Source organism: Sinocyclocheilus anshuiensis, unplaced genomic scaffold, assembly GCF_001515605.1.
Source record: "Sinocyclocheilus anshuiensis isolate Anshui unplaced genomic scaffold, SAMN03320099.WGS_v1.1 scaffold416, whole genome shotgun sequence".
NCBI lineage: Eukaryota > Metazoa > Chordata > Actinopteri > Cypriniformes > Cyprinidae > Sinocyclocheilus > Sinocyclocheilus anshuiensis.
Window position 1 is genome coordinate 785,047 of NW_015554105.1, and position 25,897 is coordinate 810,943.

At 37.2% G+C, this 25,897-nt stretch overlaps 1 long non-coding RNA gene and 1 pseudogene across 1 annotated transcript in view; one reads left to right on the forward strand and one right to left on the reverse strand.

Annotated features, from left to right (window-relative positions):
• LOC107669684 (coiled-coil and C2 domain-containing protein 2A-like) overlaps positions 1-379 on the forward strand; it is a 31,968-nt pseudogene extending 31,589 nt beyond the window's left edge.
• Positions 380-21,597: 21,218 nt separating this feature from the next.
• The window catches only part of LOC107669698 (uncharacterized), a 6,971-nt gene continuing 2,671 nt past the window's right edge, over positions 21,598-25,897 (reverse strand). Inside the window, exon 3 of the long non-coding RNA XR_001632020.1 lies at positions 21,598-21,695. This is a non-coding gene — a long non-coding RNA (uncharacterized LOC107669698). The remainder of the gene's footprint in view (positions 21,696-25,897) is intronic.

Sequence of the window (25,897 nt, forward strand, 5' to 3'; positions counted from 1 at the left end):
TCACAGCTCCAGACTTATTTGTTCATTAATGACGTCATCAGCGACTAGTCGACTTCGACTCGACTTTCATCACGTAAAAGTCGACTTCAAAAAATCAGAAGTCGTTCAACCCCTACTCCATAGGCAGCCTAATTTTATTGAAAGCCCATCTAGTCAGTGGTGAATCAGCGCTTTAATGTATCTGTTTCAGATATCTGGGTTTCCCCTGCACCTTCCTTTCTCAGAGATTCGGCCAATCATTGAAGCGGTTCACAGCACAGGGGTTCATAAGGCCGAAGCCCCAAACGTGGAGTTTGCCCTGGCGGTCTACGTGCACCCGTACCCCGGTAATGTGCTCTCCGTTTGGGTCTACATCGCCACCCTGGTCAGTGCACGCTAGATCTCAGCATCTCAAAAGACTTCCTAATATGCTTCATATGAAATGAAAATATCATATTTTATATAATTTTTTTTTTTTGTAGTGCCTGTTAGTGTGTTTTAACACTACCTCTACTAGTAGTTCTCTTATTTTTTGTTTTTTAAAGAAACTTAGTCTATAATGTTATTTATAAATGTGCGAATCTAAAGGTTTTATACATTTTATTCTGTATATTTTTCATGGTTGTACTGAATCGAGATGTTTGAACTATTTTTGAAACATTTTATTTACACAAGACTGCTAAGTTCGCTATTATACTTTATTATGTTTTTTTTTTTTTACCAATCTTTTAGGCTGAATCTCACAAAATGCACCAAGAACACATCTAGATCATGTTTCACTACAAAGTCAAAACAAAAATTTAATAAAAAATTAGTGTTCATGATTTTATAATATGAAAAAAATCTAATTTTAATTAGCAAAATTATATACAGTATATCTATATATATATACACAAACACACACACATACATACAGTGTCACATGATCTTCAGAAATCATTCTAATATGCTGATTTGCTGCTCAAGAAACATTTCTGATCATTATCAGTTGAAAACAGTTGCTTCGTATTTTTGTGGAAACCGATACATTTTCTCAGTATCTTTTGATAAATAGAAAATTCAAAAGAACAGCATTTATTTAAAATATACATTTTTTGTGATGTCTTTTCTGACACTTTTGATCAATTTAATGCATCTTTACTGAATAAAACTTAAGTTCAGGAGCATTATTGTTACAATTTCTCAAAAAATAAAATGTCCAGTTGTATTGTAGTGATGAGAGATTGAGTGCAACGTGCTTAATTTTTTAGGAAAAACAATGTTTTTGTTTTCTTTTGATACTGAGGTAAAATTTCAACTCAGTACTTTATTCCGTTGTAGATGTATTTTAATTGCACTCTTTCAAGCACACTACTAAACTGAAGTTGATTATTGAAGCACATTTAAATGCTGAAATTGCACATTACGTGATATTAACGCTGTAGAATAAGCTTCAGTTCCCTGCTTTGCATGTGAAATTATAATTCTGTAGAGTCTTCAGTGCTGCAGAGATGTTATCGCTCCGTGTGACTGATGTATTTGTCTGGCTCAGACAGACTGAAGCGGATCTATCAGATCTGTCAGCAGTTATGACCTCTGTTTGGTTTGAGTCTTGTGTTGGGACTTGTGTGGTCTTGCAGGTGTTTTTGTGAGTATGTTGGTTTCAGACAGCTGTCCCCTCACTCTGCTCATGGAGGGTCATCAAACTGTGTGAACTTCCTGAGCGCAGTTAAACAGAGAGGCTTCACTCTTCACCAGAGAACTTCTAGATGCTGGGTGTTAGCCACTTCTTTTTCCTTGCTGAAATTCTTTAAGGGTTCATCTTACATTTTCTTCTGCAAAATAGTGTGATGGATTCATAAAACCATGATTGCTGAAATATGACTCTCAGATTATTGTAATCAGACTAAAATGACTAGTTTTTTTATTTAAAGTATCTGCAGAGCTGTAGGTGCTAAACACAATCAGAAACAGCACAGGCTTTGACCTTTTCTTGTGTTGTTTAGGAATAACTGCGTCTGTCCTGCTTCATCTTTATTATCTCAGTGAGTAATAGGTATTGTTTATAAATGTATGTGTCTGAGGTCAGAAGTTTTGAAATTTCAGAACAAGTTGTTTTTTTCCCTGAGGAGGAAATTTTGAGAAAGTTGCAGTGTTTTCATAGCACAATGAGCTCTTTACTCAGGTCACAGGACATTTGATTCCTTATGAGAGGGGCTCTTTGAAGACGTGACCTGCGATGAAATGTTTTCAATTCAGAACTGACCTTTTCTCTCTCCGCACTTTTCTGTATTAAACAAAAAGCACATAAAAATTAGTCCAAAGGCTGCAAATGGACGCACAACAACATGCAAAGATCACCAAATAAATAAACAAACTTCTAGAGATACCAAGCATTGCATTGGAGTTATTATTAGGTTACCAATAGATGGCTCCTCGTTATCATATGGGTTTAATTTATCAGCTAAAGGCCATGAACTCCGATCACAGGTGTGTCAGATCAGACTATCAAACGCACATGACCGACCTTAATGTTGAGAGGAATGATTTCAGAAGTAAATGAAACCATGGAAGTCGTTGGTTAAAGCTGCACAACCAAAAATGGTTTCAGAGTTGTGACTGTTTAAGGTCAGAGCTTTTAAATTGCATACACACAGATGGATGAAATAACCACTCTTTTCCATGCATATCACTCACATTAAGACAAGTCTGCATGCAAGTTGCAGAACATCTGCATATATATATTATGGTTGGGCGATGTTTACAAATTTGGCATCAGATGATGTCTACAGTGATGCATCACGATGGACGATGACATCGGCGGGGTGTGAATCCTTATAAGGGAAAACAACTAATGATTCCTAACACCATGTCTACACCGGATGCGAGCGGCGCGGTGCAACAAAATACTATAGAACCACTGATCTATAGTAGAGATTAATTATATATAGATCAGTCAATAGAACTCATTATAATCAGTGATGCTGTCTACACTGGATGCGGCGCGGCGCGACACGACAAATCCCTGACAGTAAACTGCTGCCGCGTTTTATAATGACGTGCTGACACAAATTGCAAATGATTTTCAACGGTCGCTTTGTCGTGTCCAGTGTAGACAGTCTTTAGCTGATGCGGCGCGACACGACAACTGCCACGTCTGGTGTAGACACGGTGTAAGAAGAGATGACTGAGGATGATGGCGAATGCTTTGCAGATCCTCAGTACCACTGACAAACATATAATCTAGTAAAATGTGTTGTAAGTACTACCGCTCCATAGTATAAACAGATGAGCGATGGCGAATCTGGAAAGTGAAAGTGAAACTAGCGATCATGCATTCAAAAAAGGGGGGTGGGGGGGGGTCACGGTGCCGGTGCAACATCGTGATGTCTATCAGCCATCGGCATCGTCTATCGGCCCAACCCTAATATATATATATATCACATAAATAAATTACACTTAGTCTGTGTACTCTTTTTACTATTTTTATTACATTACTCTTTTGACTATATTTTTGCTCCAATAAATGCAGCCTTGGTGAGCATGAAAGACTTCAGAAACATTAAAAAAAACCTTACTGACTCCAAACTTTTGACTGGTTGTGTACTCTCTCTAATTGTTTGCTCTGTTCATTTGAGCATCTCAACCTTGTCAATATGTCTGTCACTCATGTTGCTTCAGATCTCCAACTCTCGTTCAAAAAAAAAAAGCTCAAAGTAAGACTCAAAGTTTTAAACAATAAAGTGTTGCATGACATTTCCGTTGATCCTCGGACACATTGTTCCCTGGCATCTGATCAAACACAGCATTATGAAAATGAAATAACTCTGTTGCTGTCATTATTCTGATATAAGAACTGCAGCCCTGCTCTCTTTCATGTCTGTTTGGACACAAATAAGTGTATTGTTGATGGTAACTGCATGTTATTTCCCTCTGGAATGTACAAATAAAGTATAGACAGTGCCTAGACATTTATATCAGCGAGATGAGTATGAAACCATGGTCGAAACAGCCCCTGGGTGAAGTATTGTTATGACATGGATACGCCACATACATACCGACCATAATGTAGCCATACACAAAGAACCTGCAGAATCTTTCATTTTTTCCGCACTGATTTTGGGGGAAATTTGGTGGAATTTTGCAGAATGGGTGTGAACTTGGTTAATGTGAAGTTCTGCAAATGTAGATTCAGTTTAGACCACAAAACAGGCAACTTTATATTTATCATAGGGTTGTTTGATAAACAGTTCCATTGAGAGCCAATTGGGGGCAGCAGTGAGCTACAGTTACAGACACCATATGCAGCGCTGCAGTTCTTTATATTAATTCATTTGAATGCTGCTGCTGTTTGCATGAATGTGTGTGAATGTCATTCCATCGGACGGGTGTGTGTGTGTGTGTGTGTGTGTGTGTGTGTGGGTGTGGGTGTGGGTGTGAGGTTGTAGATTATCCTGCCGAAGGCGTCATTGAGATGTTGCGGTCTTGCGTGAAGTCAGATGGTGAAAGCCGGCATTGTGTGAGTCCAGCCTGAAACTTTGACTCTAAATCTGGGCTCAAGGAGGAACAAACTCACCCTGAAGAGAGCATGTGTCTCTGCTGAATGCTATGGTCGGGTCACGCTGGAGTTGACTGGACTCTACACCACAGCAAACCGTGATGAGAGAGATAAAGGAAACACAGAATAGTGGCTTGGCTGTGCTGAGGTTGGAAAGTCCCCCTGTCTAATGGAGAGCAGCATTAAATCCACAGTCCAGCAATGATCAGATCAGACACATAACTGAACAACACACTGAGCTCAGCATAGTCAATTTCAGATTACTTTTTGGAAATAATGAGAAAATGAACTAAAATTGTTATTATCATTATTGTTATTATTTTATTCTATTTTTTTTTAACAAATATGTACACTACCGATCAAATATTTGGGGTAAATAAGATTTACTTATTTATTTGTAATAAATTAATTATATTGATCAATTCAGTGCATGCTTGTAGAATAAAAGTAATAATACATTTGTAATGTTACAAAACATATCTATTTCAAACAAATGATGAAATGATGTTCGTTTGAACCTTCTATTCATCCAAGATTTATGAAAAACTATGAGTAATGGCTGCTGAAAATAGTGCTTCGCATCTCAGGATTTTGTCACACATTTCCCAATATGGTTTATACTGTATTTGGATTTTTTTTTACACCATTGTTATTTAAATATTTTTCATAATTGTTTATACGTATTACATTGACATAATCAAATTCTACACTGTATTGCAAGCAAACTATGCTGAGTAGAATGCTGAGTTAAAAAAAAAAAAAAAAAAACATTTTGCATTTCAAAAACATCTGCAAGCAAAGCACTAAAACATAACACAGTAAACTCTTAACCAGGTGTGATGTAAGAAGTTTTCGGTAACACATTTCATTTGTCTTTGATGTCACACAATCAGAATAAATGAAAACACATGGTATTGATATATAGTTAAAAGATGCAGGAATTTGGTCCAATGAAATGTAAGTGTGTGTGGGGCTACCGGACACAACACCACAGAAATCTAAATTAAAGCGACCAACAAAATGTCACTCATCGTTTTGAGTTAGGATATTGTACTTTCCATAAAAAAGTAGTGTAATATTTCCTATTTGTATGAGTAATGCAATACTGCAACAATATACAGTACATTTTAATGCATTTACAGTGCAAAATTATACAAACCTTTTGAAAGCAGGACAAAACCTGCCTCCAGTGTTCAATGCAAAGTCAAAGAGTTTCATTTGGTTATCGTCTGCAGATGATTGGTTGGAAATATTCAAACCATAACCATATAACCCCGTGACCGAAACACAGCCTACTCACAGATTTATACTATCACACTTGCATACACATTTACACAAACACACATATGCGTACTGTGTACACTGTAGCACACATACAAATGATGTCTGAAGCAGTCATTATCACTCCATATAGTCTCAACCAAGAGGACACAGACAAAGTCCTCTGCAGTTTGTGTGATCTACAGTTCTTCTAGAGGCCTGTGCCCTCCTGGGTGATCCTAAAGACCAGACCAGGGACTCATCTATCTGCACATCCCCACATCGCTGCTCTCTTTATGGGCCACACACTCGTCTTTGTTCCTGTGATTTATGGAGCTCCATCTGTTACTGCAGCATCAATTCAAAACCAGGTATGTGAATCTTCCGACTGGATGGAATCATAGACTTAAGCTAAAATATCGGAGTCGGTGACCGTCATACACTACATGACTTTCTATGGAATCTGTCAACTCAAATCTGCAGACTGGCTCTGACTTTCGGCAACTAGCGATAACTTCTCCGGTCTGAAAATCGGGGCAAAAATCTTGTAGTGTATTCCAGGCTTTAGTGTTCTTGGAACCAGGTCACAGTGAAGTGACGATGAAAAGCGCCCACCGTGCCCCGTGGGGATTAAGGTGCTTGGTCAGAATTTTGAATCAAGGGTGCATGCTTCTGGTGGTTCAAATGAGTGTGTGTTTTTTCCATATTTGGGAGCACTGTGTTACCCGATGCCTCAATGTGTTCCTATTGTGTTCTTTCATATGTAGCATACAGTGATTCAGAGAGAATGTGTGAGGTGCATTCATTCACTTGATACTCAGATGCTGAGAGATACTGCACGATACTGTGTCTGTGTGAATCCACAAAGAGCTCTATTTAATGTGTGAATGAGGGCTGATTGCACCTGAGTCAGTTTCCTACTGACCAACAGAGTCGTAATTGTTTGATTTTTTTTCACTCTGCATTCTTTGGCTGTGGTCTTGATTACCATCACGCACATTTCCCGGGTCTAGTGTTTTGAGATTCGTTCGTTCTCCTCTTCCCTTCATCTGTTGGATATGTTTCGGCTGAGTGACACCATTAAGAGAGAATGTGGGAACAGACGTTTTAATTACCGTAGAGAGAGAGAGAGAGAGAGAGAGAGAGAGAGATACTTGAACTCAAGTGTCAGTCAGCAAACATCTTATATGCAGTATGTTTGAAAATGAGAGTATGACAGGTATGAGAGACAGGAAGATGGAGAGGTCAGTAGAGGACAGGGTGCTGGATCGATACTGGTTTTTCAGTATCTACAGAGCAGGACAGCAGATTGCCCATATATGTGGTACTGGATCTTTGTCCATGAGTACTGAGTTCTGTTTAATACATTTTTATACAAAAATTAGGTCCAACCATATAATCTAATTGGTAGATAGAGAGAGAGAGAGAGAGAGAGAGAGAGAGAGAGAAACAATGATACTGATAAAAATGACCAAGAAAATTATGAATCTTTTAAAAGTCTAGTTTCAAAGCATACCCAAAAATGTACTCTTTGTATGTTGTTGTGATGTGAGAAATTAAATTTAAAGGGTTAGTTCACCCAAAAATGAAAATTATGTCATTAATTACTCACCCTCATGTCGTTTCAAATCTGTAAGACCTTCGTTCATCTTCAGAACACAAATTAAGATATTTTTGATGGAATCTGACCCTGCATAGACAGCAACGCAACTGAAATGTTCCCAAGTCCAGAAACGTAGCAAGGAGATCTGTAAAATAATCCATGTGACATCAGGGGTTCAACCGTAATTATACGAAGCTACGAGAATACTTTTTGTGTGCAAAAGAAAAAAAAAACGTCTTTATTCAACAATTTGTCTCCTCCACATCACCCTGTAAACAACGTATGCTGTTCTATGTCAGCTGCACCACGCGGATACGCTGTTTCCATTCAGATCAAATCACAACAACGTAGGAAACAGATCCGGTGTGATGCAGCTGACACAGAACAGCATACGTTGTTTTACGTCCTGCAGATATTCTCCAAAATGGCACCAGTGTGATGCGGAGGAGACGAATTGTTGAATAAATTCTTTTTTTTTTCTTTTGCGCACAATAAGTATTCTCGTAGCTTCATATAATGGCGGATGAACCCCTGATGTCACATGGATTATTTTACCGATGTCCTTGTTACGTTTCTGGACTTGGGAACATTTCAGTTGTATTGCTCTCTATGCAGGGTCAGACAGCTCTCAGATTCCATCAAAAATATCTTAATTTTTGTTCCGAAGATGATCGAAGGTCTTACGGGTTTGAAACGACATGAGGGTGAGTAATTAATGACAGAATTTTCCTTTTTGGGTGAACTAACCCTTTAATTGGCATTTAATTGTAATTCTGTTAGCTTCTTTTCTCTTTCACTCCATTTTTCTCCATCAAACAACTGTGGTAAGTCGGAATCATTCAACAATCATGGTGAGTGGCTTCTCCTGTTGTTGTCACTTGCACTGCTTGCCACATGTTTAGTGTAGCTTTCTATGTCAGCGGTGAGGGATTCACATGTGATAAATGTAGGGAAATAGTTAGACTGACAGAGAAGATTTCTGAACTAAAGACACATATCCAAATTTTAACTGAGGATAGTAAGAATGTGAGGGCCTTAGATACGGCTTTGGATGTGACTAGCTTAGCCAGTCCTGTACATTGCTCGGTTCTGATTGCAGAGCCCCTGCAGCAGGGCGACTGTGAGGCGGCATAATCGCAGGACAAAACACCGCTCTTCCATTCTGATCAAAACAGTAAACAGGTTCTCCCCACTCAGTGACATACCCACTGAGAAACCTGATGAAAGTTCCCTATTTATTGGCGATTCTACTGTACGGAACGTGAAAATAGAGACACCAGCCACCATAGTCCAATGTTTACTGGGAGCCAGAGCACCTGATATCTTGGCAAATTTAAAAGTGCTGGCTAATAATAAACATAAATTCAGTAAGATTGTTATTCACGCTGGCACTAATGATGTTCGACTTCGCCAGTCGGAGATCACTAAAAATAACATTAAAGAGGTGTGTGAACTTGCAACGGTGTCAGACACTGTAATATGCTCTGGTCCCCTCCCTGCTTACCGTGGTGATGAGATACATAGCAGACTGTTGTCACCCAGTGGCTGGATGTCTAAGTGGTGCCCGCAGAATAACATTTCATAGACAATTGGATGAGTTTTTGGGGAAAAAGTCAGTTAATTCTCAGCACATCGAGACTCCTAGTAGATATCACGATCTACTAAGTGGATAGAGACTGCTCTCATCAGAGTTACAAATGACCTGCTCTTATCATCCGATTGTGGTTGTATATCTCTGTTAGTGCTACTGGATTTTAGCACTGCGTTTGACACTATGGACCACAACATTCTTTTGAATAGACTAGAATATTATGTTGGCATTAGTGGAATTGCATTGTCATGGTTCAAATCTTACTTATCTGACGTCATAAATTCATAGCAGTGTATGATGAGATATCATATTGATCACAAGTAAAGTATGGAGTGCCACAAGGCTCAGTACAAGGACCGTTGCGTTTCACACTTTACATGTTACCCTTGGGAGATATCATCAAGAAACATGGTGTTAGCTTTCACTGTTACGCTGATGATACTCAGCTCTATATTTCTTCGCGGCCCGGCGAAACATACCAATTTGAAAATCTAACGGAATGCATAGTCGATATAAAAAACTGGGTGACGAGTAATTTCTTACTGCTAAATTCTGAAAAAAAAACAGGTGTTAATTATTGGACCTAAAAACTCTGCATGTAATAACCTAGAACACTGTCTAAGACTCGATGGCTGCTCTGTCGATTCTTCGTCATCAGTTAGGAACCTAAGTGTGCTATTTGATCGCAATCTTTCCTTTGAAAGCCACTTTTCAAGCATTTGTAAAACTGCATTTTTCCATCTCAAAAATATATCTAAATTACGACCTATGCTCTCAATGTAAAATGCAGAAATGTTAATTTATGCGTTCATGACCTCAAGTTTAGATTATTATAATGCTTTATTGCATCACAATTTAATAAATAAACAAAATTATAAAAAAAAAAAAAACTCAAATAAAAAAAAATAATTGCCTCTTTACTATTGTCCTTGTTTTAGAGCTGCTTTACAGCAGATTTGAATTTTGTTTGCATTTATTGACACAATTTTCCTGTTAAAACGGCAAAGCCGCTTTGACACAATCTGTCTGGTATAAAGCGCTACATAAATAAAGACGACTTGACTTGATATACTGTTCCCATAAGGAATTAAACTCTTTCTTCAGAATTTCTTAATAACCATCTTTAGATAAGTTTTGCTATTTTTTTCTGTGAATCAAGATCTGAGCATCAATCTTTTTCTTCAGGTCTCGCTCCTGAAGAATCTCATTTAATTTCCTCTTTGTTTCTCTCACTATGTTTTCCTTAAGTTCTTTGATTTTGATTTCAAATGATGTTTTCCACTGAATTAGTATATTTGCATCTTTGTCTTTCTCAAAGAATTCTGACATTGATTTTTTCACTTCTTCACTTGTCTTCTTCAGTTCTCTTTGAAGATCAGTCTCCTTAATCTCATGAATATTTTCATTTTCTTTTTGATAGTGCAGTTTTTTCTCAGTTTCAATCATGGCACTGTGAAGAATGCAGGACCATTTGTTATATTCGGTCTCCAGTTTGCAGCAGCTAGAGTTCTTACTAGAAGCAGGAAGTTTGACCATTAGTGATGTCCGGTTCGCGAACGAATCATTTGATTTAACCGGTTCTTCTTAGTGAACCGGTTGAACCAGTTCACCAAATCGGACTGAATCTTTTGAAATGGTTTGGTCTCCAGTAAGCACTAATCCACAAATTACTTAAGTTATTCACTTTTTTAACATGGCTGACACTCCCTCTGAGTCTTTTCAAGAGGACGAAAAGCATGCTATCCAATTATTTTGTTAAAAATCAGATAGTGTGATATAAATATATTTTATTTTACTTTTTTAAAAAAGATGAATGTATCTAATCTGTGTACTTTGTTCAGTTGAAGATTCTGTTAGGTTATAGGCCAAAGGGGTTTGTCATGGAAGTTGGACAATAATTAAGACTCTATGTTTAATAGTGTTACGTTCCACGTGTGTTCTGTGTATATTGTGTTTCTTTCCGCTCTCCTGTCCTTTTGTTATTGTTGCTCCGCTTCTAGGTCGGTGTTTACTGGTTGACGTGACTGCCAATCATCATTACGACGTCATGATATTCTGCACCCTTGTATTTTTGTTTGTAGTTTATGAGAGTTTAGTTTGGGCGTCGCATACGCTGAAGATTCCGGTTTTATTTTCATATTTCTTTATTTTTGTAGTTAGTTTAGAGGTTACTTATAAGGAGTGTTCTGTTTTGTTTATTTCTTTAATTTGGGTGACACTCATGTTTTTGTTTCCTTTTCTTTTCTATGGTTAGACTTTATGCTAGACCAAACTACTTGTATCTTCTCTCAATACGCTCAGTAAAGTCTTTCTAAGGAACATTTCAGTATTGTCTATGATCCGCACCACACCCAGTAACAGCTGTCTCACCTAAATGTTACGGTCTCATCCCTTCTTAACATTAAGCACATAACAAATAGGAATAAGGGATGATTTATGAAATACCTGTACTGTAATGATAGTTAACGATGACACATTCACAAATTGAGTTTGTAGTAAATAGAACTGATGAACACGAGTAGCAGCTGATACTGAATGTGCGTGCAGCGTGCCAGTTAGAATGGTTCTCGTTCTCGAGTCAAGAACCAGTTGCATCGGTTTTCGGATCACTAGTACACTGAACCGAGAACGGTTTCTTTTGGACATGTCCGATTTGAGAACCGATGAGCTGATGATACTGCGCATTCGTGATTCAGCGTGAAGCTACCCGAACAGTACATGATTGCTTACTATGACTGACACAGCACGTCTGAACTGAACTGGTTCTTTTGGACAACTGATTCTGTGCTAATGTTATGAGCGCGGGTAAATCGATGACTTGAATGAAGGGCAATCTAGCGAAACTTAAGTTTATTTAATAACAAATAAATTGCAATAGATTATGTATAGTAAGTGGATTATGGTTTCTGCGCTGATGACAACTAATTTACTTACTTTATATCAAGACTTAAATCCTTGTATGCATATCACTGCCTGTTACTGTATTTGGGTGCTTAGTTGCAAAACTTAACTGTAAACTTTTCAGATCATGATTATGATGTTTTAACTGACTGAAGTTATGTTTACTGACTTTATATATTTGAATGTGTATAATCATCCAGGCCCAGGATGATAGACTTGATATCATTACGTCATTGCGAATGACGTCATTACGTTAGGGTGTAAAAGAACCGATGAACGGTTTTTTGAACTGTCCGAAAGAACCGGTTCTCGGAAAAGAACCGGACTTCCCATCGCTAATGACCATATTAGCCCGGTTCTGTCAACACTGCACTGGTTCCGTATTAAACATTGTATACATTTTAAAATCTTGCTAATTACTTATAAATGGTTTAGTTTATGAATGGTTTAGCCCCTCAGTACATGAGCGAGCTCTTATCGCATTATAGTCCTTCACGTCCATTGCGATCTCAGAACTCTGCCCAGTTGATAATACCTAGAATATCAAAATCAACTGTGGGCTGCAGATCCTTTTTCTGTTTTGCACCCAAACTATGAAACAGGAGGCAGACACACTCTGTCAGTTTAAATCTAGATTAAAGACCCATCTCTTTAACCTGGCATACACATAACACACTATCACATTTCTATAATTCAAATCCATTAAAGGATTGTTAGGCCGCATTAATTAGGTCAACCGTAACTGGGAACACTTCCCATAACACCCGATGTACTCGTTACATCATAAGAAGAATGGCATCTATGCTAATATTAGTCTCTTTCATTCTTATTCCGAGGTCACAGTAGCCACACGGATCTAGTCTGTATCCAGACCAGATGGTAGATCAGCACCTAGAGACGACCTTTAGAGCCCTGAATGTCAGTGAAGACCATGTCAACTAGATGAACCCTAGAGACAGATCCCCTGTGAAGACCTCATCAACTAGACGACCATCGGCACAAGACCACGGGAACCAGACGAGTCCTCTGCTCAATCTGACATGTGTTGCAGCCTGGAATTAAACCACACCATGCTGGTTTCGTCTGGCCCCTCTGACTGAGCCTGGTTTCTCCCAAGGTTTTTTTTTTCTCCATTTCTGTCATCAGTGGAGTTTTGGTTCCTTGTCACTGTCGCCTTTGGCTTGCTTAGTTGAGGAAACGTAATTTCTGGCAATATTGTCGACTTGATTGCACAGATACTATTTGAACTGAACTGAGCTGGACTATGACATCACTGAATCAATGATGAACTGACTTGACACATTATTGACACACTGTATTGTATAAAGTGCTATATAAATAACTTGACTTGACTTTTCTTGTGGTATAACCGTCAAGTAAGTAAATAGATAATAGAACACTTCTTCTTACACATTGAATATTATTTATTTATTCAAATATAAGAAATATTTGATATCATAGAATATTCATAAAGGCTTTTCGGGAGTTGCTCCACATGACATTTGATGAGTGATCAAATTATCTGATGTTTTAAAAGGATATTTTAAATGTACATTTATATATATAAGACAATATTTTTAGATAAACAATAAATCAAATATAAATAATATATTTTTTAAATTATGTCTTTTCTTTATTATGGTATTGGAACAGTTGTGTCACCCTGACATTTCTGCTGGTATGTCCCAGAAAAATAAATGAATGCCATGTCACTGACCTACTAACCATGATGTTGTCATAGTAATTATATATAAGTTGTGTTAGACATTATTTTAATGCTAAATATCATTTTTAATTAATGTAATAAGTTGTGCTGTTATTAGAATATTAACTTAAATATTAGCTTTTCTGTCAAGAACACAAGGAGGTGGTGAATCACTGGCTCCTGCTGCCCCCCATCGTCAAGTGTGTGTGTGTGTGTTTGTGTGTGTGTGTGTGTGTGTGTGTGTGTGTGTGTGTGTGTGTGGGTGTGTGTGTGTGTGTGTGTGTGTGTGTGCACTGATATTTGGAATGTGTGTGTGTGTGCTCTGCATGTCTCTGGGCTAATTAGCCTATGTGCTAATTATATCGCTAACTTTAGCGCTACGAGCAGATCTAATCTGGGGCAGGCCGTGGGACAACCTGTCCCTGAGTGTGTGTGACGCACTCGCCTAGTTTAAAAAGATCTAGTTCTATCATCAGGGGATGCTGACACACACACACACACACACACACTGCTGCAGGATGATATGGAGAGGAGAAAGCTATGATAAATGGTGGAAGTTTTTGGAGATGTGTGTGTAAGGAGGAATATACTTTTATAATTTACTTAGAAGTTAAATCTGTGGACATATTCAAAGGTAAATGTGGTTCATAAATAAAGGGGAAAAATACCTTTTATAAAGTTTTTTTTTTTTTTTTCAGGTAAGTCAGACCTTATAAAATGTAATTTCACAGGTTCACACTGAGCCAGCATCAACTGAAGAGTGAGAGGCATTTCACAAACCAAAGCTGAACGTGATCACATTTCTTACTGCTTGCCCGAGGTCACAAGTAACTGATACCAGACATATTAAAGGGGTCCTATTATGCGTTTTCACTTTTTTAATTTTAGTCAGTGTGTAGTGTGTATTCAAAAAATGTTGACTATAATAGCATAATAGGACCCCTTTAAGAGATTACCAGCACAAAACCTGGTGAGGATGCACAGATCAGTGAAAGAGAGAGAGAAGCATGGAGGGAGGGAAAGATATCTGAAACTCAGTTCAATTGCACAGCACACTTTTACCAGTTGGAGGGAGACTCAGAAAGTGTGTAAGGGGTCTGTTATGAGAGCAAGCTGCAAAATATTATGATCACTTCTCTGAATACTAAGGGGGGGGGGGACATTAACAATGGTGTTTTTGGACATTTTATTATTGTAAACCAATGGGTGTTAATTTGTTTTAAATAGGTGTTGTGACAGATAGGTTGGCAGTTTACAGACATGTTGGGGTTCATTCCAGTACAACGACTGAACTACCATAGTACGATGCACGATGGTTCACGTAAGGATATGCACACTCTTCAAAAAATAGTGCTTTCATTCTCTTGACAAACTACAAGAGGTAGAATGAAATTTGTATATATATGGAATGAAGGATATAGATTGTATTGCATGTTAGCTTGCTTATTTAGAACAAGAGCATGATCTATGTAAGTCCACATATTAACAAGAAACTATATGTTGAAGAGCTGTGGTTCCATGCACATAAATTTGCGATGCTGTTCGCGAATGTTCACTGAAATCGTACTTTCAAGAAACATTGAATCGTTGAACTACATTGGTAACGACAGAACATGTGAGATGTAGTTGGTTAGAGATGCTTTTGGGAAACACCCCCCTGGATGTGATGTCAAAAATGTGAATTGGTGGGTTGTGAATATTAATGATGCACTAATTATTTGACATGATCTTTGATGTAAAAGTAGGTTCTCATTCCAGTGATTTGAGGGAACAATTATTATTTTCGGGCAACTTAAGTGCTCGGATGAACTTGGGACCTATTTAATTTACCAACTTCATTCCAAAATTGGCCCCTGTCTTTCCTGGGATATTGTAGATCAATGGACAAATGTATTACCAAAAATATAACTTTTTTTATATTAAAAACAAACAAGCAAGCCCAGCCCAAAAACACAATGCGTTACTTTCTATAAAAAGTAATTAAGTCGTGCTATTAGTTATTTTTTAGTCAGTAACGCAACATTGTAATTAATTAATTTTTAAAGTAACTTTCCCCAATACTGGTTATATTTATCTGATACGAACAAGGGAGAGGGAAGATGTTGGAAATATGGCCTATTTGTATAGTGCTTGCTGACAGAATGTGTTGTGAGAACGTTTAAGTGTTGAAAGCTAAAGCAAAATGTTGTGTGCCAGACAGAAGTCGTGCTGATGGGAATAACAGACACATCTCCCTCTCGGAAGCTCCCGACGGAAGAAGAGAACAGGAGAAACCCCCTTCAGCTGATGGAGAAAACAGATGAGATGAGAGAAAATGACTGAAATGACAGAATAAGGGAGTGAGAGCAGGAGGGGATAAAGAAATGATGAAGAAACATTGATGTATGAAGGAATAGAGAGGTGAAAAGTAGCTGAGGAAGAGGTCGATTAGTCACTTTTCCTCTGATTTGAGGGCAAAGGAAAGCCAGAGAACAACAACAGTACTCCCTTTCAGTTGATGCTAGAAACTGCTTTAACAGCTGATCCTAAATATGATATAAAACATCTGTATGTTATTTTCTTGTGAATACAAAACCATTTATTTATTACTTTATTTAACACTTACTTCTTAGTGCTAGAAGTCTGCTAGGATGAAGGTCAACATACTCTATGCACAAATGGATCATGCCATGTAAGGTCAGTTTCATTGTGTTATGAAATGTGTCATAAAGCAATTCATAACACAATACAAATATATGTTGCAATCTCAGTGTTGCCACCAGGGCATAGCGGGCATTAGTGTAAAACATTTTCTTATACACTGAAAAAAAAAACTATTTTGGTCGAGATCTACTTTGAAACAATTTTCACTCAGAAATCGCAAGTACATTTCTGAAATAATTACGAAGAAACTGCAAGTAACACACTGAATGTTATGTGAAATTTTAAAGTAAAAATGACTGAAATAGTATTTTCTTGTAAAACAAACTACAATACTCGTTGTTTTTATTTTCAACTTTGATCAAATATTTTTTTACAGTGTCGGTTTCCTCTTTCAGGCAAATTACTGTATCGGTGGAGCAAAAGTTTAAAAAGAATATTGTGAACAAGTTAGTTAAAGTAAACAAAGCCACACACGTAGAAAAAACTAGATGGCCACAAATTAAGGCCATATTAACACCATTTTTAACTAAAAAATTAAAACATTTAGCATTTTGTTTGTTTATTTACATGACAACAGCATTTTGGGGGCCTGAAAACGCAAACATTTGAAAACAGGTTTAAAAGTGCAAGTTTTTGAAAACGATACCGTTATCGTCTCCATGTAAACTACGAAAACGCATATTTGTGAAAACAGTGACATCATACGCATGCATATTATGTGTTCAGTCAATAGGAACGTGCATGTGCGCAGACACGTCGTATTTCTTTACTAAGTGACATCGCCAGCTACTGGCCTGGCATGAATAATACAGCGTTTTTAGTCGTTTTCGCGCATCTGTGTGAATGAGGATTGTTTTGACAACACTGTTGTCTGTATGTGAAACTTTTTGAAAACACAGAGCAAACTTTTCCATTTTTTAGCACATCGTTGTCGTGTAAACGTACCCTACGAATTTGTTCCAGCGACTTATCTGTGGCCATGTTTTATTAATTAAATCATGGCAATGTTTGATTAATTTGTTCCCTTGTTTTAGGTAGTTTCAATTGTAGTACAACAATATGTTTTAATTTAGTTAAATCATGTCCATGAACAAATTAGTAGCTACAACATGTACTGATTTACCTGAATTAATAAGTTGTGAAAACAAATGATTAATTCATGTTGATTAACACATGATTAATTCATGATAATTCCAACAATATCTTCTTCTTTTTTCATGTCTGGGGCTCCATAAAATAATAGGTTAAGCTATTCAGAACTAGCTACCTAAAAAAAAAAATACAGTTTAATAGCACAGACATTTGGAAGAAAACCTACCCCTTAAAAAAAAAAAAAAAAAAAAAAAAGGATTTTTGGAAAAATATGAATCACACTGTCAAATCCCTCAATGAATTCCGCTTGCCGCACACTTGCCTCGCGTTATCATTTCATTTTAGGCGGTTGTTTTAAAAAAAAAAAAAAAAAAAAAAAAAAAAAGAAAAGGTATTTTGAGAAACATTTTTTTCCCCCATACAATAAATGGTTTACATTATTGACTTTCATTGTATAGACAAAAACTTCAAAATATTTTATTTTGTGCTCCACAGATGAAAGAAAGTCAAACAGGTTTGGAACGGGTGAGTAAATGATGACATCATTTTTTTATTTTTGGACATACAATCCCTTTGAGACTGGGCTGCGTTGCAGTAGACAGTATCAGGTGTGACTTTTCCGTCTGTTAGTGAGAGTTTACAGCCTTAAGCACAAACAGATGTCAAACCACCTTATTTCAATGGCTGCACACATTTTGTGACTACACACATTAGTGCTGTCACAGTACCTGTCCTCAGGTGTGCTTCCCCACCATCCCTAAACTTCAAAAAGACTCTCACGTAACACCAAATAGCCATTGTTTAGCTCAAACGTACCCTCGTAAATCCATAATGGTCATCATCTGTTACATAATACACATTCTGAAGGTGAGAGGACGTCTCAAAACCCTTCGGCTGGCTTTACGCTCCATTAAAAACATGACAAGATAATAACAGTGATTACGCTTTCACTCAAACAGCCCCAAATATGGGATTAACTCAATGTGTAGGTTCAGCTGAGACCCTCTTTAGTCTTCATAAAGGCTCACACAAACACCTGTGTGATCAAACAGAGCTTGTGTGTAGAGAAACTCCTCACACCCTCCTCAACAGGCGATAACTAGCGTGATGCACTGAACTGTGACGTGAAGGTTTAATGAGGAACACAGATGTTAAACTGCCATTAGAGGCCTGTGAATGAGTGTTTATGTGTGGATTGGGCATTAAGATAGTGAGGAGTTGTGCAACTAATTGCTTGGCGAAAAAATCTTTTCTAACAGGTGTATGAAATAAGGCTGAAATTATAGTTCACTGCTTCCAAAACCATCCAAGCGTGTTGAACTCTGTGGAATCTCTGACATTCTGTTGATTACCTCAAAAATACTTCAATTTGTACCCCAGATTGTAAAAGCAAACAAAAATCATCTTTACAGTAATGTACTTAGAATGGAAATTTATGTTGCCAGCAAAAATAACTTGAAAAATTCTTGAAACTAGCATAGAAATGTAAGCACTAAAAATATTATTAGATCGTAGAATTTGATTTACCAATTCTTCAACATAACAAACCCTTTTGTGGTCTTATTTCAAGCAATATATCGATCTCTAATTTAGTTCTAGTGTTCCTTTTTCACGAAGTCATTGCATTGGTTGCTGTAGCTCAACATGATGCTAACAATACTAAAGACAATGGTTCAATTAGGAAACACATATTCTACTAAAATATACAGTTAATACATTATGAAATTAGTTAGATTAGAAAAACATTAATTAGCATTCTTATAAAAAGTAAGGTTTGCTTGATTGAATGCATTTCTGTTTAGTTTTAAGATCCAATAATATTTGAAATAGCTAGATTAATGTTTGAAGAGCTAAATATTAATCCTTGCATTCCGACTGGTGGAAGTCCCCCACCCCCTTTAACAGTATGTACTTTCAAATACTTTTAATAAGAGTAATGATTATAGAAATAAAATACTTTAAAAGAATATATTAAAGTGTGAACTATAATGTTTTCAGACACTTGTTTTTTTTTGTTTTGTTTTTACAGTTAAATGAAAATGTTATATAAATATATATAAAGTGCCATTAGCTGAACTTTAGAGGGCTTTTTTGACCCACTCAATTAGAACTTGTAGGTACATCTTTATGGGAATTCATAATTACTTCTATTGTCATTGTAATGCTTAAAGTGTTCTGCAGAATGTACACTGTAAAAACACAATTTTTTCCCAAAATGTTTGGATTACATTTTACAATAAAATAGTTTCAGTCTTTCTACTTTAAACATTGAATTCATTTAATGTGTTACTAGCAAATTTACTAGCAATTTCTGAAGAAACACCTACACCATTTTTTTTCTGTATACTGACTGGCATTTATGGTACACTACTGTAATTACAAACATATTTAAATACATGTATTTTAAAATATATTTGTAATTACACATTTGCAATGAAGTTGCTATGTTAACTTTAAATGTAATTTTGAATAACACAGTACAGCTGATTTTTGGTAGTTGTAAACACACTCACTGATGTGACTCTCACAGTGAAATGTTTTGTGTTTTTTTCCATTTTCCATTTACAGCCCCCCCTCCACACCCACCCTTATCAATAAGCAGACTTGTATATAAAAAAAGAAAAACAGGAGAGATGGCATTACACACCCGCTGTGGCATTTCCTTCACTTCCTGTGTGTGATGATCCTCATTACCATCAGAGGAGTTTCACACGCTTACAGTTTCACTGCGATGAGCCCGATGAAGAACAGTGTGTGTTTGTGTGCGAAAGTAACAAAATAACGCATACGTTTTTCAGAACTTGGAGGAATAACAACAGCAATATCACACTTTTCATAATAATTTCACAAACATATAGCACTTTAAAGTCCAAAAGATTTACATATTAAGTGCGATTCATTTCATTAGGAGTAAAACATTTGTAAATATCAAAATAATACTGAGTGCAACTTTGAGCTTGGATATAAGATGAAGTATTTGTAATATTGATCAAATTAAACATCACTTGGAAATAATGCAGATTGTGGACAGTAAAAATATTCATAAGTGGTCATTTTTAAGTTCAGACAACAAGTCTGGAAAAAAGTTAATGTAGTTGTATCTCAGTTGGCTGTAATGGGTAGACAATGTCTTTCTAAGACGCAGCGGTAGACAAAACATAACGTCTAGATGATGTCATTATACAGCTGTCTATGTCTCTCATAATTGTGTGTCTGTTTAATGTAAATTGAAGTGTCTCTGTCTCTCAGTATGTCATGGCTTCATATGTGCTTCATTTGAGGCATTATTTGCAGGAGTGTACAGCTACTCTGTGAGAGCAAACATTATTACACTCAAATCTTTCATTTTAAAAAAAATATATATATTCCTAATTTGAATGCAGCCATCTGCAACACATCTGGTCTTAGTTAAAATATCATTACTACTATAAATATTTAGAAAAGGATTTTGACATCCTTAAATGTTCCCTGGATGACATACGGCAATGATTACACACCACAATTACAGCTACTGGCTGAAAATAGAACTGTAAGCAAAAATAAAACTGAGACACCATATTAGAAGACAGACTAATATAAACGCTCGTCCCAACACACACTCTCTCTCTCTCTCTCTCTCTCTCTCTCACACACACACACACACACACACACACACACACTGAGTCTCTTACAAAACCAGTGCTGCCTACATGCACTACATTATACTGCGTTCTAAGAGATGGATGAGCCAAAAAAAAGAATAAAAAGAAGTGTGCTTAATTGTATTGTGTGTGTGTGTGTGTACTGTAACAAACTCAGTGAATAAGGGCCGTGCACAGGGGGGTGGGCCGGTGGCTAGAGCCTCTGCCCTCTTGAACCCCCCAGCACCCCCAGCCCACACTGAATGTGATTGGCCCCCCGGTGCCCTCCCAACACCATTGGGCGAGAGTACTGTCAATCTGACAATGCCTAATGCCATTGGATCAGAGCGTTGTCAATCACTGCCTGATTCGCTGCCCATTGCCGCCTGTAAATTTTCTCAACAGTACTGGATCAGAGCGCTATCATTGAGTCAATATTTATTCTGATTAATTTCGTGTGACTGATCAAGTTATTATATGTAGCTAGTATGAGTAACAAAATGCGTTCCCTGTGTCCAGATTTGACCGCAATAATAATGCAAAAACTGACACTTCAAATCAACCTTTAAATGTCAACTTTTACAAAAAGTAGTATTTAATAGTGTAAATACTGTATATATCCAAATACATAATCTAATACAAGTTATTTATTTTATATTAGGCCTATAGCATGGTGTATTTCTATTCGGTTTGTTAACAAAAGTTCTATGTTTAATATAAGTGAGTTTGTCATTGTACCGTTTTGTTGTTGTCCATTCAAGCAACTGACGTGCAAATGCCGCTAATTCGAAGTGAAAGTAAAATGCGCACGGGCATTTAGACGACTTTTAAAAGCAAAAGAAAGCGAGGAAAAGAGGGAAAACCCCAACGAACCCCACCCCTCGGTGATACCGGTATTACCAGTGTTGTCACACGTCGATTAACCGGTGGGAAAATTGCATCACCTTCACTACCCTAATACACAAACACACACACACACACACACACTCACTCTCCTCTCTCTCTCTTTCTCTCTCTCACTCACACACACACACACACACACATATAAATATATATACATAGATAGATACATACATACATACATATACTGAACATATAAATATATGGCTGAGCAATAACTGCCCCACCCCCAGTGATTTCGGCCACTGCCCCTCAAAATGTCAAATGTCAAAATGTGCACGGCCCTGGTGAATACATTTATTCAAGATGGTGGAAAATATAGAAGAAATGTTGATTAGACATACACTTAGAATTTATTCAATACTTAAAAGTTGAAACTGAATAGTGATACTGAATCTGCTGTAATTAAATGTAGATCAATCTTGAAACTGAATAGTGAAACTGAATCTGCTGTAATTAAAAGTAGATCAAATGTATGATTATGCTATTAGAGTATCACATTGTAATCTTAGCAACATTCTAACTCCTTTTCACCTCCTTTATTTTATACAAACTTCAAAAGTGCTGATGTGATGCTAAATTAATTTCTCTTTTCACATCCTGTGAATTGACATTCTCTTATTCCCTATGCTGTTTTGCAGTGCCCTCTAAACTGAAAATGGACAGACTGGAATCTCACTAAAGAAGGTAGAATAGCCAGTGAAGTCCACTTCACAGGGCACTTATGGTCAAATGGAATCCACCTTAGGTTTTGGAACAGAGCCATTAACAAATCCACACATACATAAACAAGCATTCCCATACAGGAAGTTTTTATCCCACCAACGGGAATTCATCATCAGTGAGCCACAAAAACACTATTAAGCAATAAATAGAAGTGTGATAGCAATCTTTATAACTGGAGGGAGTTTATCTCCTTAAATTGTCATACATTTGTTTTTCTTACATCTGGCTGCAAAGAGCGCCTGTTTCATTAACAGCTACTCAAAATTATCACTGCATTCTGATGAAATTAAAAAAAAAGTCTTGTTTTCTCCTAAGAAAACCACCCAGGATACCAGAGTCTGCAACTGGAGGTCAGAGATCTCAATGTGAACATTTAAGCAAAGTGTAACACTTTATTTTGATAGTCAATGTTAGACATTCTGCTGACTATATAAGCAACTCATGTCAACTAGCAATCATAAGAGTATTAGTAGACTGTCTGCTTAATATCTGCTAACACTCTATTTTGATGGTTCATCAAAATTCATTCTGCTGACTATATATTTGTTTGTTTGGCCGCACTAGGGTTACTGCCATATGTCTGCTGTTCAGTTTTCTGGTAGGGCAGGCAATATTTGGGACATCTTTTCTAGTCTCCTTCTGATCTGGGTGAGCAGTGCTATCCCTAAAAATGGCTGCTCAGTCGCCTGGAATGCTGCTGAACTTCCATGGTGCAAGGAAGCGCGACCACTGGTCCACAGGCCACCTGCGTGCGGGTTCCAAGTAGTGATGGGTCGTTCTTGAACGATTCGTTCATTTTGAACGAATCTTTAATGTGACTCGGGAAGAACGAGTCGTCTCGGGGAGTGATTCGTTCAGTTGCGCATCCGCAACATCCTATAGGTTCTGTACTGGAATTAGTCAAGTAGTTCACCTGTTTCGAGTCTTCGGGTTTTTCGAGTTGTTCGTTCATCATGTGACAGCCCCATAAGCATAACCAATGCAGTCTGAGCCGGAAAGAGACTTAATAGTAATAACAATAACCAAGTCTTTATTACCTTTGTTACAACATTCAGTGTTACGGAAAAAAAACATCATGACAGAAATTCACACATTTATGAACTGTAAGAAGTAAAAAGCTAAATTTGAGACCAGAAATGCATCACGTAACTGTAAGAGTAAATAATAATTATAATAATTATAATAATAATAACTATGCACCCGTTTGTAATGAAGCTTGTAAATTAACTAATTTCTCTATCCAACTTTTGTCACGTCACGTGACAAAAGAACGAACGATTCGAAAGACTCAAGAGATGAACTAATCAATTCTCTTTCCGGCTCAGACTGCATTGGTTAAAGCATATGGGGCTGTCACGTGATAAACGAACGACTCAAACCCGGAGACTTGTCAGATAAGAGATGAGGTGAGCTAATCATAGACTGAAGACCCAGGTAAACAATGAATTAATCTTTTCTGTTTCTTATTGCAGTTTTGTATTGTTTGTAGTGTGATCAACGTTTGCGTAAGTAGTAGATGTGTTAGGGAAGTAACACGTAACATTTTAATTATATTTTGCTAAAATGAACGAAATGAACGAAATGACTCAAAAAAAGATTCGCTCATTTTGCTGAACGAGACTCAAAGGTCCGAGTCGGTAAAATGATCCGAACTTCCCATCACTAGTTCCAAGCTACGACTACTTCCAAGCCAGTGGTAACCGCCACCTGTTGCTTTGTCAGTCCCCAATAGCCGCAGAACTTGAAGAAAGATGAAGAAGCAGGGTTGTAAGTGAGATATGCACAAGACCTGTGTGTGAAATAAATTTTGGTGGAGAAGCGGATGCGCTAAAGCAACTCTACCCCCTCGGCCGCTAAAGTTAGAGTCCAATGGCACAACAAGCATTACGATTGGTAACTTCTTTGGTTGCAGAGGATAAACGAGGCTTTTCTCACTCCAGGCTGCCCTATGCACTCCACAATGCATTGCTGCAATGCCTTCCTGACCGCTGAACCTTGATTGGTTTCTTTCGCTCATTCTACTGGTGTAGGCTTTGCATCCTGGGTTAGTATGCCCACAGGTAGTACTGGTTTAGCATGCTTACTAGTAGCAGAAAAAATCCTGACCTGACTATACTGCTGACTATAAGTAACTTTACAATTACATGTCAACTTATTCTATTAACTGAAACTACTAATACACTAATAAGAGTTAGCTGACACGCAGTTTCAAAGTTACTTACAGTTAGTAGAATGTCTAAAGTGGACTACAGAATTAAAGTGTAACCAAGCAAATTCTTTCAATACCAAATGATCTGACCTATTCGCATTAATTTTATAGCACTATACTTTTACTGTATGTCAACAATTGACTTTTTATTTCGCATAAGGAATTTTAGGAGAAGCAACTGACGAATATGATACTTAAACATGACTGATAATGAAGGTCTCTTGCTTTCTCTTTAGTTGTCTTGTGTTGGCATCTCTGTGAGGTTGCTGACAGACACACCCTGCTGCTGCGGATGACATCAGTCTCAGTGCCGGTAAGTGCAGTGTCCGGGGAAAGTCTGGGAATAAAGACCAATCCCTCGGGTCATCGATCAGTCATTATCCACATGTGTGTTCTGTCAAAATAATCTTCATTATCATTCAGTGGGTGGTGGGACTGATCGCAAATCAGTATCCACAGCACTCAAGAGGAAGGCTCTGGATTTGTGTGCTGTTTTATATCCTTCAATTACCAGTTATAAACACATTCACACTCATTGTTTGTCCAATAACAGCTTCCTTCTCATCAAACTACTTCTATTGTGAATATGTCATCAGGATTTATGTTCAATTTAATGTGTTTGAGACACTTGGGTTTGTTTATTGTTGTTTAAGATCAAGTGATAGTTCAAGGCCACTGCCAGTAGCTCTGGGCATTGCTGTGTTGTTTTTATGTACCAATGGCATTTATTTTGTATACAGAAGGAAATGTAATTGTAATTATGTAAAATGAAAGTCAAGGAGGACTTCACAAAAAAATACCATAACTGTCACAAAAGTAGTCCTTGTGCACTATACTGCATTATTTTAAAGTCACATGATAGAAGAGGGAAGTACCAACGTCTGATTTGTGAATTAATTATTTTCAGTGAATCAGTTCATCTAGTTCACAAAACCAGTCTGAATAATTAATTCATGAGTCAGACTGATTCAACTTCAACTCAGTGAACCACAAGAAAGATCATCTGTGAATGATTCTTCCCTGTTTCTAACACAAAGCTCTCATATGACCTCAGAAGACAGAATATAGTGCATGAGTCATAGTGTCTAGAGTACTTTTATGATACTTTTTTTTTTTTTTTTTTAATTTGAC